Source organism: Gorilla gorilla, chromosome 3 (assembly GCF_029281585.2).
Source record: "Gorilla gorilla gorilla isolate KB3781 chromosome 3, NHGRI_mGorGor1-v2.1_pri, whole genome shotgun sequence".
In the NCBI taxonomy this organism is placed as follows: Eukaryota; Metazoa; Chordata; class Mammalia; order Primates; family Hominidae; genus Gorilla; species Gorilla gorilla.
This window is the reverse complement of record NC_073227.2, coordinates 166,519,212-166,534,328: the sequence shown is the minus strand read 5'-3', so window position 1 is coordinate 166,534,328 and position 15,117 is coordinate 166,519,212. Positions and strand designations below refer to the sequence as shown.

The 15,117-nt window shown below is 42.9% G+C and overlaps 1 protein-coding gene across 3 annotated transcripts in view; it reads right to left on the bottom strand.

Annotated features, from left to right (window-relative positions):
• The window catches only part of SMAD1 (SMAD family member 1), a 77,159-nt gene extending 69,677 nt beyond the window's left edge, over window positions 1-7,482 (bottom strand). Inside the window, exon 1 of one of the 3 annotated variants that reach the window (XM_063705585.1) lies at window positions 7,351-7,482. The gene's annotated coding sequence lies outside the window, so the exon portion shown is untranslated. Of the gene's footprint in view, window positions 1-6,211; window positions 6,538-7,350 lie in introns of those variants that run through there. The other 2 variants (XM_063705586.1, XM_019025899.3) reach the window with 2 other exon arrangements.
• Window positions 7,483-15,117: the final 7,635 nt, after the last annotated feature.

Here is a 15,117-nt window from a genome sequence, read left to right as displayed (position 1 = left end):
CTTATTGATCTCCTGGCACTGGGCTCTATCCCTCCAGTGCAAACTGCATGTTCAAACACTTTCAGTGACTCCCCAATGTTTCCTTATTCTGGCACTCTAAGGCCCTAAAATTCTCACTGGAACTCAACCTTTCTGAGCATCTCCTCCACACTACCATACTAGGCTCCATGAGGAACACCCACTGAGGTCAGGCAGGGCTGCTCACTGCCTCTGGATCTGTGCTATTTGATATGATAACCACATGTGGCTACCGAAACATAAATTATTTTTTTAAAAAAATGCTGTTCCATGTGTGGCTACAGCTACTGTATTAGCACAGATGTGGAACATTTCCATCACTGCAGAAATTCTATTGGACAGTGCTGCTCTACAGGTACTCAACACTCATGCTTATCTCCCAGTTTTTCATGCCATTACTCTGCCTATAATGTCCCTCTTCCTTCTGCCTATGCAAACTCACATGTCCTTCCAGGCCACAGTGGTCCTGATGTGAGTTGTCTGTACAATTTACTCCTATACTACCTTGTAACGGCTCTTATAATGTTGCTGCATTTAATTTTTCATGTTTGTGTATCCTCTAATTATTGAGCCTCAGAACTAATAAATATTCAGGGAATAAATGAAGCATATACTTATTACAATACTGCAGCAAAATGATCAAATAAGGGCCCATTTAATATCCCTCCTTCATTAAAAAGATACGTTTCTTTTCCATCTAAACAAACAAAACATCTTGCATTTAGTTAACTGAATAATGGCTTAATTAATGCCTAATTATAACCGTTGAGAGAGTCTCCCCCCCACCTTTTTTCTTGAAGTGTTTGAAACTAAAAGAAAAAAGCTATAAAGGTCTGGAATACTTCTACTTTGCATAAGCACACCACAAAGAAACCACACACACACACAAAAAAGACAGGGAGAGGATAATAAATGAATAGTTTGAGTAACTATACCCTAACAATCTCAGATTGTAGAGCAAAATATCCACAGTACAGCAGCCCTGCAATTAAGGGGAAACTACAAATAAAGCATTAAAACTTATATATAAAAATATATTCTGAATCAACAGAGAGACCCCTCTCTCCTCCTCTTCCCAAACAGGACCTAGTGAATATTCATTTACATCCTGAACTCAAAAGCATATAGATGCATAATTAACAATTGTATGTTCTTTCTTCAGATCCAGGCTTATTGTCTCAAAAAAAATTTTGTTAAGAAACCAATCTATACTGCAAACCTAGGTTCTTTTTAAAAAAAAAAAAAAGTTCCGTTTTCAAACACTAAGAACAGAGAAGAGATTTGGGAGAATCACCAGGTAAGGACTTCCTCACACCTTAGAGAATTTAATGCTTTATTTTCAAGAGAGAGTCTTCTCTAAAGTTCAGATTTTAGCTTATAACAAAAATTATAAAGATGCTGAACTGTTCAAATACCGTAGTTCCCAGTACCTTACTAAAACTCTGATGTAGTCACTGGAGTGAAACTGCTTATGAAACTTTTGGCTTTTCTTTTCTGAAAGATAGTTTCCTTTATGCAAATAAATGTTCTACAGAAGCCGCTCATTTCTGCAAGTCAGCCCGCAATAGCTATAGACATTACTGTTTTGCATATAGGACTAGCCCTGCACCTCTAAAACTGACACCATCTTAATAACGCAGAGCAAGATGAGTATTTTAATTTAGATTTTAAGCAATTACATTAATACTATTTGGCTCTGCCTTTTTCTTCTCTTTCCTTTTCTTTTTAAAGGTGGCTACAGCGGAGTGATGAAAATACTTCAGGTATTTTTGCTGCAAATCAGATGCCAGATCAACAGATTAGACTGAATATTTGTACTACCAGATAACAGCAGGAAAGGAAAATAAAGGGTCAAGAGGTTTCAGATTGGGGCAAAGCGGACATGCCCCTATTTGTTATCAAAGTATGTCCTAAAATCTTGGTACCAAAGAGTAAAACCACATATAGAAGTAGCAGAACATTTCATCAACCTCAAAGACATGCTATGACTTAAAACCGATTTTTTCCACTTTTTTATATTTAAATTATCCTTTTTCTCCTCAGACCTGTCCAATTCTCTCCCTAGGACTCCCTAGCTCCCTAAGTACCCCAAACTTTAGCTTTTGGTTGGGAATGTGATTTGTTTTCGAGAGTCAAGAGGAGATCCGTATATTTTGCTAGATGTCAGAGTTGCCTGCTTTAATTTGAACTTTGTGCAATCTTGGATCTCCCATTTTCTAATAAGGTCTCATTGATTAAATTAGATATAGGGCTTTTCTTTTCCATCTCCAGAATGAAAAAGAATCAATTTTAATATGTAGAAAATAAGCATTTCTCTCTGGTTGTCAGATTTGATTCCCACTTAGCTCAAACAATGTTAGGTATAAAAAGTTGCTAACAGGCCAAAAAATTCTTTCCTCCCTTCCCTAAATTACACTGGATATGCTTACACCAAAGCCTCAGAAATATAGTGAGCTTGGTAGGGGGAAAAAAACCCCGAAAACAAAAGGGCACTTAATGCTAAGAGGAGTCCAGATCTTGGCTTTCCCTTTTCCAATCACTAGACAGGTAACTTTGGATGTCAGTTACCTTCTCTGGACTTCAGACTGTTCACCTTGATATGAACCAACCAGATTAGAAAATCTTTAAAGCAACTTTGAATACTAAATATCTCTATTCTCTGTAAAGGAAATTACAAATCTTAATGTTTATGAAAGCACTTGGCAGTCCCATGGACATATTTCACCCGAAAGACCATGAGATTTGGATAGTTAAGTGTACACATTAACTCACCATGACATATAAGCATTTTGGGATAGGAAGGTGGGAATAAGAAGATACAAGATCCATAGTTTCATCAGATTCTTAAACAGCCCTGACCTTGTAAAACATTTACAAAAATAGATGTTGAATGCTTTTTTAAAAATCCCCAATGAATTTGCAATTACTATTCTTACAGTGTTTAACAGCTCAGGGAAGACAGACTAATTTTGGTAAGACAGACAAACTGAATTACTACAACTTTCCTCCTAACTTAATATCAGTTTGTGATTATGTAAGAAAATGCAAGAGGAAAGTGACAAGAATTATGCAGAAAAGCAGAGATAAAACTAATTTGGCTTTGAAATGCATTATTTTCGTGCCAGATTTATTCTTCAAATTATGTGCTGCTTAGATGAGCATTATTTTTCCTTTCTTAAACACGTACAAAAGAACGACACAAGATAGCCCAGAAAGGCACAATAGAAGGTAAATTTATTTAAAGACCTACAAAATACACAAGCCAAGTCATGTCTATACTGGCACAGTAAAGCACAGCAGAACAATGATGATTTGGGTCTTCTGAACGAAAGACCAAAAAACATAGTTAAGATGGAGTTTCTAGAGTTGGACTGCCTTGATCATATCCCAGGTAAGATTAGAAATCATAATCATTCACTGTACCGCCTGAAGCAAGATACTGAATCATTCTGGCCTCAGTTTCTTTACCTGTAAAATGTGACAACAATAGTACTTATGGAAGTTTTGAGGCTTAAATGAGATATGGGTATTATAAACAATGCCTGGCATACATACAGTAAAAATTCAGAAAAAAAGGTTAGCTACAATTATTTCTTCTCTCTAAGGCTCTAAACCAAATTAGAATCGATGACACTAATAATAAATAAGATCTACAGAAAAGTCAAACTCCTTTTATCCAGTAGCTTCAACTGCCCCTTCCAAACTGTGTTTTATTTTAAAAAGAATATCCAGTTAGTGATAAAATTAGTTTATATATGTCTTTCCATCTTTGACTCCACAAATCATTAGTAGAGGTAACAAGGGAGAAGAGGTAAAGGTCCTGGGGCGGCACTGGCTAGCAGAACCTTCTGTGATGATGGAACTATTCTATACACACGCTGTCCAGTATGGCAGCCACTAACCACAAGCAGCTACTAAGCACTTGAAATGTGGCTAGTGCTGAGAAAACGAATTTTTATTTAATTTTAATTTAAACTTAAATAGCTATACGTAGCCAAGTGCAGTGGCTCACACCTGTAACCCCAACACTTTGGGAGGCCGAGGCAGGAGAACAGCTTGAGCCCAGGAGTTCGAGACCAGCCTGGGCAACATGACGAAACCCTGTCTCTACAAGAAACACAAAAACAAATTAGTCAGGCAGACATGGTGGCAGTGCCTGTAGTCCCAGCAACTTGGGAGGCTGAAGTGGGAGGACTGCCTGGGCCTGGGAGGTCGAGACTGCAGTGAGCCATGATCGTGCCACTGCACTCCAGCCTGGGTAACATAGAGAGACCCTGTCTCAAAAATATAGAATAAAATAAAATTTCAAAAAAAGCTACATGTAGCTATGGCTAGGATAGCAGAGCCCTAGATAATCCATAAGCTAATTAAGGATTGTCAGAAACTTAAGCAAAATAAGGATCTTCTTTTCCTGAACTGTTTATATGTTCAATTCAAATATTTTTGTTTCTGGTATAGGCCTGGTAAGTTTGACTAGTTAAAGAAATAACATGTCAGTAGATATCAATACAGTGAAAATTCAGGGGTAATAAAAGGATCAAAGTTAAGTATGTGGTCCACTGATATTTTAGAAGGTCCCTAAGGCCAAGTTAAATTCAAACTCACATGAAGCATTCAGTACACATATCAGAGCTGCAAAGGTCCTTATCAGCATCCCTAAAGCATCTGTTTCTCCTCTACCAAATTAAAAGCTACTTACACAATTCAGATTGAATATCTCTGCATTTATCTTAAATTTTTCTACAGAAATTCATAGTTCTGTAAGCCTTTTCCCTCTTTCACGCACACTGGTGTCCCTGGCCATCTCAGCCTTTCCACTATAAACAAAACCCATGTACCACCCATATCTGAAGTATAACGCCAGACTCCTGCTTAGCTACCCCTGTAATATGGTTTAATTATGATGACTGAACTAATAGGCTGACATCATAGACTTTTACAGGCTGACCCCATGTCATCCTGATGTATCATTTTGCACCAGTTCAGTGCTGTAAATCAATTTAAGATCTCAAGCAGGTTGAAAAGGCTGGTAATGATGCTTTCTCTGCCGTCTCTGGAGACTCTACATTATACCCAACTTACATTATTTATAAAGCCTCAGTGATGCCTCCATTAGCCTTGTAAGACTACACAAATGAGATCTTTTATACACACACACTTGGCCTTGATTATGTAGGCTACTGCAGCTTAAACATGCTAGTCTAATTACTACACCCAAGCTACTTCTTTTTCCAATCTACTAGGTTATTAGATTTTATATTTAACCCAGAATTGCTAGAAATCAAAATTACAAAGTGAAATTTAGTTTTTAACTAATAAATGTAATAAACGTAGTTGAGAAAATGTGACAACTTCCTCTTAATGCCTTAATGAACTTAGTAAAAATAACATAAAATTCCAAGAAGTGTAAGAGGCCAATGTCTTTAATTGCCTAAAAATTGTCATTTCTCTAAAACACAAAGGTCATCAGCTCTTCAAGGATACGAAACCAAAGGATACTGCAAGAGGTAAAATGTATTTGGTTACATACCTATGGTTGTAGGGGTCAAAACTAAATCAAGGACAAATTCCTACCCTCAGAAGAAACTCGATCCTGCCTGGATCCTCTAGAGGCTCTGGCATCACCCACCTCCAGAAAAATCATCTCTCACGACCCTAGCTACACTTTCCTAAGAACTGCAGTATTACACCAATGATACACCACCTGCACAGAAATAGCAAATAATTGCAAATGGGAAAGAGAGTGGGAGAGGGCAGAACAAACACTTTAATCAGTACAGCATATTTAGATCTGGCACCTACATCAGAATAACACTGATGCAACAATATTTATACCAATTGAAAATACTGGGGCAGTGAACACTTCTGTTCCGATTCTTTTTTAATACAGTCCACCTACCTTCAATACAATTTAAAGTAATTACAAACAATTTGAAAAATCAACATGGGCAGGGAACAGTTTTCTCATTGTGTTACTGAGGTGTGGGCAAGTTATCCACAACAGGCAATTAGACCCAGAGATGTTCTGAAATAGAGGCATTCTGAGATTTAGCGGCTGAGAGTTTCAGCAACAGGAAGACATAACAGAAATCATGCAACTTCTGTATCATTCCACGTACTTTGAAACTTCAGATACAATGGAAAGAAAAGAGGGAGGAGGGGAGAGAAAAAGGACAGTTGTCTCAACACTCACGAAAAGGATGCTTTCTCAGGAGATGGTTCTGAGACCGGCCTCAATTTTCAGAAGGAACGCGCCTTTACTGGTTATCTTGCACCGTGTATTTAAAAATTGCATGCGCTTCAAAATAAACAAAAGCTCAGCTACTGTAGTTGTGAGATCTGGCAGGCATTTGTTCCTCCTCCCCTCCTAAAGCACATCAAGAAAACGTTCTCCCTTTAAAGCCTTCATACAGTTTCACCAACTAGAAAAACAAGCCCACGTCTGTCTCTCACGCCCACCACCCCCACCTTCCTACAGAAACAACCCCGAGAAACACTAACAAAGACAGGGAGCAGAGTAAAGGAACAGTTGTTCAACCGCGAACTCACGAATACACATGCAGTGAGGCAATCGACTCCGGTAAAGGGAAAGGAATGAGACACCAGGAGACGCAGCGGGTGTAGGCGGAAGAGGGGGAAAAAATTACGCGCCGCCGCCAAACCTTTGAATAAATTAGAGGAGATCTCGGTGCGAACTTTCCTTGACCTCGACCCCAAAGAGGCTTGCTGGGGCCGAGAAGAAAACCCGTGCGGGATGTGGAAGGGCCCGGGGCGCCGGGGTCCCCCGCCCGCGAGACCCGCTCCACCAGGCGCCTTGGAGAGCAGCGCCGGCGGTCGTCCTCCAGCTCCCGCAGGGGTCGCCCCGCCGGCGCGGGGGACACAATGGGTCCGCGGGCCGCGCGAACGGGCCTCGGCCCGGCGGCAGTACGGGAGAGATGTGAGGAGCGCGCGGAAGGGGAGCGCGGCCGGGGAGATCCCAGCGCGGTCAGGCCCGGGAGCCGAGGCTCGGGGGCCCGGGAACTGGGCTTCCCACAGCAGAAGACCCAACAAAGACACCAGGGGAGCCCGGCGGGCTGGGCGCGAGAAGACGTGGTAGCAGGTTCGCTCCTCCGAGCAGACGGGAGGCGCCATCATGGGGGGGGGGGAGTCGCGGCCCGCCCCGCGCAGAAAGAGCCCCCTTCCCGCCGCCGCCCGCGCCCTCAGCCCAGCACGACCGCGGCGGCCCCACGCGTGCAGAGACGGCGGCGGCGGCGCTGGAAAGCCCGGGTCGCCGAGGGGAGGGCTGGGACGCGGCATGAAGGGAAAGTTGGGTTCGGGTCTGTTTCGTTTTACCGGGTTGGCGGCGCGCCCGTCCGCGCGGGCGCACGAGTGGCCGGGCGAGCGGGGTCTCGCGGCCCGGGTCCGGACGGCCGGGCGCTGCGCCACTCTCCGCTCCCAGGGTCCCTCCCCGAGCCTCGGCCCGGGTTGAGCCGCTCGGCCTCTCCTTTCTCCGCCCGCCCGCCTGCTTTCTCCTGGAGCCTGGATTGATCTGGTCGCGCTGGCGTCAGGGAGTCGGAGCTGCCCAGCCTCCACTCCTCGGCTGCCAATACCCGGCGCACTCGCCTGCCCGCCCGCTCACACGCTCACCCGCTTACCCGCGCGCCGCCGCCGCTGCCGCGCGACCAGGGATCCTCTCCAAATTCCCGGCCCGGCCGGCGTAAGCGCAGCGCGGCCGGGGCCGGAGGACGGCGCGGGGGAGCGGCCGGAGCCACCCCCTTCTACCGGCAGCCCCACGCCCCGTTTCTTCCTGGAGAAAAAACAGTGTGGCGGCGTTCAGGCTTTCCTAACCCTGCCTTTTTAGTCCCGGTGGAGCGGACTTAGTCCATTATCTGCAAGTGAATTTCGATGTTCCATATGTTTATTTTCTGAAATGTTCATTAACGCTTCCACCGCGCCCACCGAATCGTTCTATAAACGTGGAGTGCATGTTGACAGTTATCTTTCGAGACGCGCCCTTTTATGTCTATCTTTCGTTGCCCCTCACTCAGTCTCCAATAATTTGCAGGCCCCAGAAGTTGTACGTACCCAGAATTGGATAGCCTAGTAAATACTGCACGTGGTTGTACAAACCCTGAGTCAACAGATGCGTTTTGTGTCAACTCAGGATCCAGTGATTCGAGTAGGTAACCTTGTTGCTCCAAATAATGGCATGCCATAAGGAGATACTGCTTTAGAACTCCACATTTTTGGTCCAATTTCTACAGTCTTTTAGATGATGCCAACTCCCCCGCACTTAACTCTTACCTACCTGATCTGCATAGACATTGAAAATATCTTCTTGCAAGAGTCAACTTTTCTCTTGGCTAACTCTTGAAGCTGCATAAAATCTTGCATAATTACTATAATGTTGAGTTACGTTTAGAAAAAATGATTTTTTTTTTTGAGGAATAAATTTCACGAAGCAAAAAAAAAAAAAAATCACTCCCAGCAATGTATATCAGAATATGTCTTCTAATTAAATTCCTTTTTCCCTTAACCTATTTGAGCACTTACTGGTCAATTCGTGGGCCTCATCTTATTTTCCCTAAAAGCAGCGTTTGACGCAGTTGATCATTCTCTGCTCCTTAGAACAACAGGAAAGTGAACCTTGTTAAATGCCACTCGGATCAGGCCACTCCTCTGTTGAAAACCCTCCCTTGATAAATAGTATAAAGTATCCCATACAAGAGAACATTATTCAGCCATAAAAAGGAATGAAGTACTGATACTGATGCATGCTACATGGATAATCTTTCAAAACGTGAAGGGAAAGAAGACAGACCACACATTGTATTCTTCCACATATGTGAAATGCTCAGAGTAGGCAAGGCTATGGAGACAGAAAGTAGATTGGTGGTTTGCATAGGGCTGGGGAAATGAGGAACCTGGGGAGTGACAGCTAAAGGTTATGGGGTGACAAAATTGTTCTAAAACTAGTTTCTGGTGATGGTTGCACAACTCTGTGCATATACCAAAAGCCATTAAATTGCACACTTTAAATGGGTCAATCATTTGGTATGTGAATTTTACCTCAAGCTATTAAAAAAAAGCATGACAATGAAATGCAGTATATGACCTTGATTGGATCCTGAATGGGGAGGGGGAGCTATAAACTGTCATTTTAAAGTTGTTAATTTTTTTAAAAATTAAAAATGGCATTTATTTAATTTTGAGACGGAGTCTCGCTCGGTCGCCCAGGCTGGAGTGCAATGGCACGATCTCGGCTTACTGCAACCTCTGCCTCCCGGGTTCAAGCAATTCTCTTGCCTCAACCTCTCAAGTAGCTGGGACTACAGATACATACCACCACGCCCATCTAATTTTTGTGTTTTCAGTAGAGACGGGGTTTCACCATTTTGGCCAGGCTGGTCTCAAACTCCTGGCCTCAAGTGATCCACCCGTCTCAGCCTCCCAAAGTTCTGGGATTACAGGCATGACCCACCGTGCCCAGCCTAGATGGCCTTTCTTAGTGCAGTCCTAGTAGTCTTAAATGATAACTATTAATATTATTATGTATGCGATAAAATTTGATTTTGCCCATTGTGCAAATTATTTCTTTAAATGATAATAAAAATTTGGATATTCTTTTTAAAAGGACATTGATGAGACCATTATAAAAACCTAAATATGGACTGTATATTAATGGCATTTTATTAAATTTTTAAAAAATCCTCCCTTGGGTCCTCATTTCACTCAGAATAAAAGTTCCCACAATAAGCACAAGACTACATAATCTTTCCTTCCCCTCCTTTAGCACTCTGACCTGCACTTCTACTCTTCCTCTTGCTCACTTCCTCAAGTCACACTGGCATCCTCACTCTTCTGGAACAATCTGGGCACATTCTCACCTCAGTATCTATGTGCTAGCTGTTCCCTCCCTTTCTGAGTTCATTTTGTGTTGCTGTAATAGAATACCACTGATAGAGTTTGGCTATGTATCCCCACCCAAATCTCATCTTGAATTGTAGCTCCCATAACCTCCATGTGTCATAGAAGGGACCTGGTGGGAGGTAATCGAATCATGGGGGTGGTTTCTTCCCATGCTGTTCTCGTGATAGTGAATAAGTCTCATGAGAATCTGACGGTTTTATAAAGGGCAGTTTCCCTGCACACACCCTCTTGCCTGCCGCCACGTAAGATGTGCCTTTGTTGCTCCTTCACCTTCTGCCGTGATTGTGAGGCTTCCCCAGCCGTGTGAAACTGTGAGTCCATTAAACCTATTTTTTTTTTTTTTTTTTTGAGATAGAATCTCACTCTGTCACCCAGGCTGGAATGCAGTGATGCAAACTCAGCTCACTGCAACCTCTGCCTCCAGGGTTCAAGCAATTCTCCTGCCTTGGCCTCCCAAGTAGCTAGGACTACAGGCATGCACCACCATGCCTGGCTAATCTTTTTTTGTATTTTTTAGTAGAGACGGGGTTTTGTGGTGTTAGCCAGGCTGATCTCGAACTCCTGAGCTCAGGTGATCTGCCTGCCTTGGCCTCTCAAAGTGCTGGGATTACAGGCGTGAGCCACCATACCCAGCCCTAAACCACGTTTTCTTTATAAATTACCCTGTCTTGGGTATTTCGTCATAGCAGTATGAAAATGGACCAATACAACCACCAGCTGGGTAGTTTATACACAATAAAAGTTAATTTAGCTCATGGCTCTGGGGGCTGAGAAATCCAAAATCAAGGGGCTGCATCTGGTGAGGGCCTTCTTCCTTCATCACAACATAGCAGAAGGCATCACATAGCAAGAGAGAGAACATGAGAGGGAGGGTAGAAAAGGGCCAAACTCATGCTTGTATCAGCAATCCCCTCCTGAGATACCAAACCGCACTCCCATAATGCCATTAATCCATTCATGAGGACAGATCCCTGTTAAAAGAAAAACTTTAGGCAAATTAAATTTAACAGTTTAATTGAGCAAAGAGCAATTTGAGAACTGAGCAGCCCCCAGAACCAGAATAGTTTCAGAGCAACTCTGGGGCTGCCACAGGGTCAGATGATATTTATGGGCAAAGAAAGAAAAGTGACAGAAAATGGAGTGAGGTACAGAAAAAACTGGATTGGTTAGAACTAAATATTTGCCTTATTTTAACACAGTTTGAACAGTTGGCTGCCTGTGATTGACCAAAACTCTGTGATTGGTACAAGAGTTGGTTACAGTCTGTTTGCATATCCAGTTAGGTTACAGTTTGCTGTGTACAGAGAAACCTTTAGGCCTAACTTAAAATATGTATGGACCGGGCGTGGTAGCTCACGCCTGTAATCCCAGCTACTCGGGAGACTGAGGCAGGAGAATCAGTTGAACCCGGCAAGCGGAGGTTGCGGTCAGCCAATATCATGCCATTGTACTCCAGCCTGGGCAACAAGAGCAAAACTCCGTCTCAAAATATATATATATATATATATATATATATATATATACATATATATGTATATATGTATATATATGTATATACATATGTATATATACATATATATATACATATATATGTATATATACATATATATATACATATATATGTATATATACATATATATATACATATATATGTATATATACATATATATATACATATATATGTATATATATGGAGGCAGCTTTAGCCTAAACTTAATTTAACAGCCCTCATGACGTAATCACCTCTTGAAGTTCTCACCTCTCAACACTGTTGCACTGGGGATTAAGTTTATAATATATAAACTTTGGGGAATGCATTGAAACCATAGCACTCCCTGGACAGCTCTTCCCACAGATGTCCACATGGCTCACTCCTTCATCTCCCTCAAGTCTTCACTCAAATGTCTCCGTATTATTTAGCCAAAAGAGCAGGATTTTTGGTCTTCTGTGTTCATTGCTATAATCTCAGCACCTGAGCAGTGCCTGGTATTTAACAGGAGCATATTAAATACCTGTTGAATGAATGAGTAAATGAAGCACTGTTCTAGCAGGGGGTATGGTGGCAAGCAGAAAAAAATCCCTGCCCTCATTAAGGAAGGCAGATAATAAATAAATACACGGCCAGACGTGGTGGCTCACGCCTGTAATCCCAGCACTTTGGGAGACCGAGGTGGGCGGATCACGAGGTTAGGAGTTCAAAACCAGTCTGGCCTGCATGGTGAAAGCCCATCTCTACTAAAAATACAAAAAAAAAAAAAAATTAGCTGGGCATGGTGGCATGTGACTGTAGTCCCCGCTACTTGGGAGGCTGAGGCAGGAGAATCACTTGAACCTGGGAGGCAGAGGTTGCAGTGAGCCGAGATCGTGCCGCTGCACTCCAGCCTGGGCGACAGAGCGAGACTCCATCTCAAATAAATAAATGAATAAATAAATAAATATGCAAATATGCTAGGTAGTGGTACAAGTGATGGAAAAAACAGGGGAAGAGGGATTGAGAATGGGAGAGATGACTATTTCTAAAGGGGCAGAGGAAACCTCACTGCAAGAGGTCCTGAAGGAAGGGAAGGAAGCGCAGTACACACTCTGAGGGATGAGTTCCCAACCTCCCAAGCGAAAGGAAGAGCAAGTGTAAAGACCTAGAAGCTGAGTCTACTTTACACATCCACTGAAAAGCTGGGGGGCAGGGTTGGGGACAGTGCAGTGATGTAGGAAAAGCTAGTGACTGGAGGGAAGGCAGAGTGTGTGGACTCAGATGCACACAAGCTGGTGCTTGCTTGCAGAGGTGAGAACGCAGGGATGGTCTCTTCTCACCACTCTCTCATCTTGGTGAAATTGCCAGGGAACCTGCTTCCTGAGAATGGTGGGATTGAAGAGATGCTGGAGGTTGGAAGAGAGAGGAGTAATATCTAAGTCATCTAGGAGGGTTTGAGAGTGAATGAACTGTGGAAATATGGTAAGATTGCTACTATTAAGTGTCCATTTGAGGTTAGCGGCCATTAATTAATTAATTTTTTTTTTATTTTTTGAGATGGAGTCTTGCTCAGTCACCCAGGCTGGAGTGCATTGTCACAATCTTGGCTCACTGTCGTGATCTCAGCTCACTGCAACCTCTGCCTCCCAGGTTCAAGTGATTCTCCTACCTCACCCTCCCTAGTAAGTGGGATTACAGGCATGCACCAGCGTGCCCGGCTAATTTTTGTATTTTCAGTAGAGACGGGGTTTCACCATGTTGGCCAGGCTGGTCTCAAACTCCTGACCTCAGGTGATCCACCTGCCTCAGCCTCCCAAAGTGCTGGGATTACAGGCATGAGCCACTACACCCAGCCTAGTGGCCATGAATTTAAAGTAAGACCAGTCAGCATGGCTGTGGGTTTTTCTCCAGTCTCGGTTAACCTGAGGGGACAGAGCTGAGTTTAACTAGGGCTGGGGTTTTGCAGGTGTGTGTCAGGGAAGGAAAGGGGATCAGACAGCAGAAGGTAGAGGCAATAGAGTGACTGTCGGGAGTCTGTGATAGGAGGAAGGCGAGAACATATAGTAATGTGAAATGTTGGAAAGATGATAGGATCCACCGAGTGAAGGTCCTAGTGTGGTCCATGAGTTACTGGAGTTGGGAGCCTTTCCCAAAAGCTGGGGAGCAGTCTGGGAATGAGATACTTGAAATTGAAATCATGATGCTGGGGCAGTTTTGAGCAATGCCAAGATGTAGGGGTGTGACCAGAGATAGCGGATGGCTGAGGTAGAGAGGAGGACAAGATCCTTCCAGAAAAGGAGATATTAAGGAACTGAAGGCAAATTAATTATGCTGTATAATCAGTTTATCAGGAAAAAATCAGCTACTAATCACTTATAATAAGACAAGTCCTTAAAATTGGCTGCAAATTTTATATAGGCAAAATGTAAATCCAAAAACCTGTTTTAAGAGATGATTGTACTCAATAGAAAAATAAATGTAATGATTTATAGTTCAGCTCCCTCAGGGAATTTAAGTGACTCAGTTTTCCTGGAATGAGCCTGCCAAGGATCATTGGTGTGTTATTTTTCATATTAAAAGGAATGCTGGCCAGGCATGGTGGCTGATGCCTGTAATTCCAGCACTTTGGGAGACCGAGGTGGGGGTCAGGAGTTCGAGACCAGCCTGGGCAACATGGTGAAACCCCATCTCTACAAAAAATACAAAAAATTAGCCAGGTGTGGTGGTATGTGCCTGTAGTCCTAGTTACTCAGGAGGCTAAGGTGGGAGGATGGATTGAGCCTGGAAGGTCAAGTCTGCAGTGAGCTGTGAGGATGCCACTGTACTCCAGCCTGGGCCAAAGAGCAAGACTCTGTCTCAGAAAAAAATGTTGTTGTTGTTGAAATCCTTTATTCTCTCATCACACCCTTTGCTCCAAAGAACTTATAGCTCTCTGTAATTATAAATGTATTTAGTCAAATTATTGAATATCCAGTGAGAAAACCCCACTGCTCTTCTAAGTAATATGTGGGTGGGAGCTGTATCTAGTTTGTGTTCCCATCTCCAAGCCCAAAGTTTGCACAGGCCTGTCATGGCAGACCCTCAAATATTTGCTGAAAGAATAAATCTCTAATACAACTGTTGCGGTCAAATACAAATTGGTATTTTTTCTTAATTACAGCTAGTAATTGTTCTCATTATTGCCCCCAAGTCTGAAATTCAGATCTAATTATAAATTGTAGGAATTAATAAAAAGTTGTCAGCCCTTTTCCTGAGAGTTTTGTAACAGTCTATACATTACAAAGTTCCATGTGAAAATTCTATGGTAAACATTATGATGGCAGTAGAACTTTATATTTCCAGCTTCTTAAATTTGTGGGGTGATTTGGTTTGGCTCTCTGTCCCCACCCAAATCTCATGTTGAACTGTAATCCCCATGTGTCAGGGGAGTGACCTGGTGGGAGGTGATTGGATCATGGGGGCAGATTTCCCCCCGTGCTGTTCTTGTGATAGTGAGTGAGTTCTCATGAGATATGATAGTTTAAAAGTATAGCACTTCCCCCACCTCGCTCTCTCTCCTGCTCCACAATAATAAGACGTGCTTGGTTTCCCCTTCAACTTCCACCATAATTGTAAGTTTCCTGAGGCCTCCTAGCCTTGCTTCCTGTTTAGCCTGCAGAACTGAGTCAGTTAAACCTGTTTTCTTCATAAATTATCCAGTCTCAGGTAGTTCTTTATAG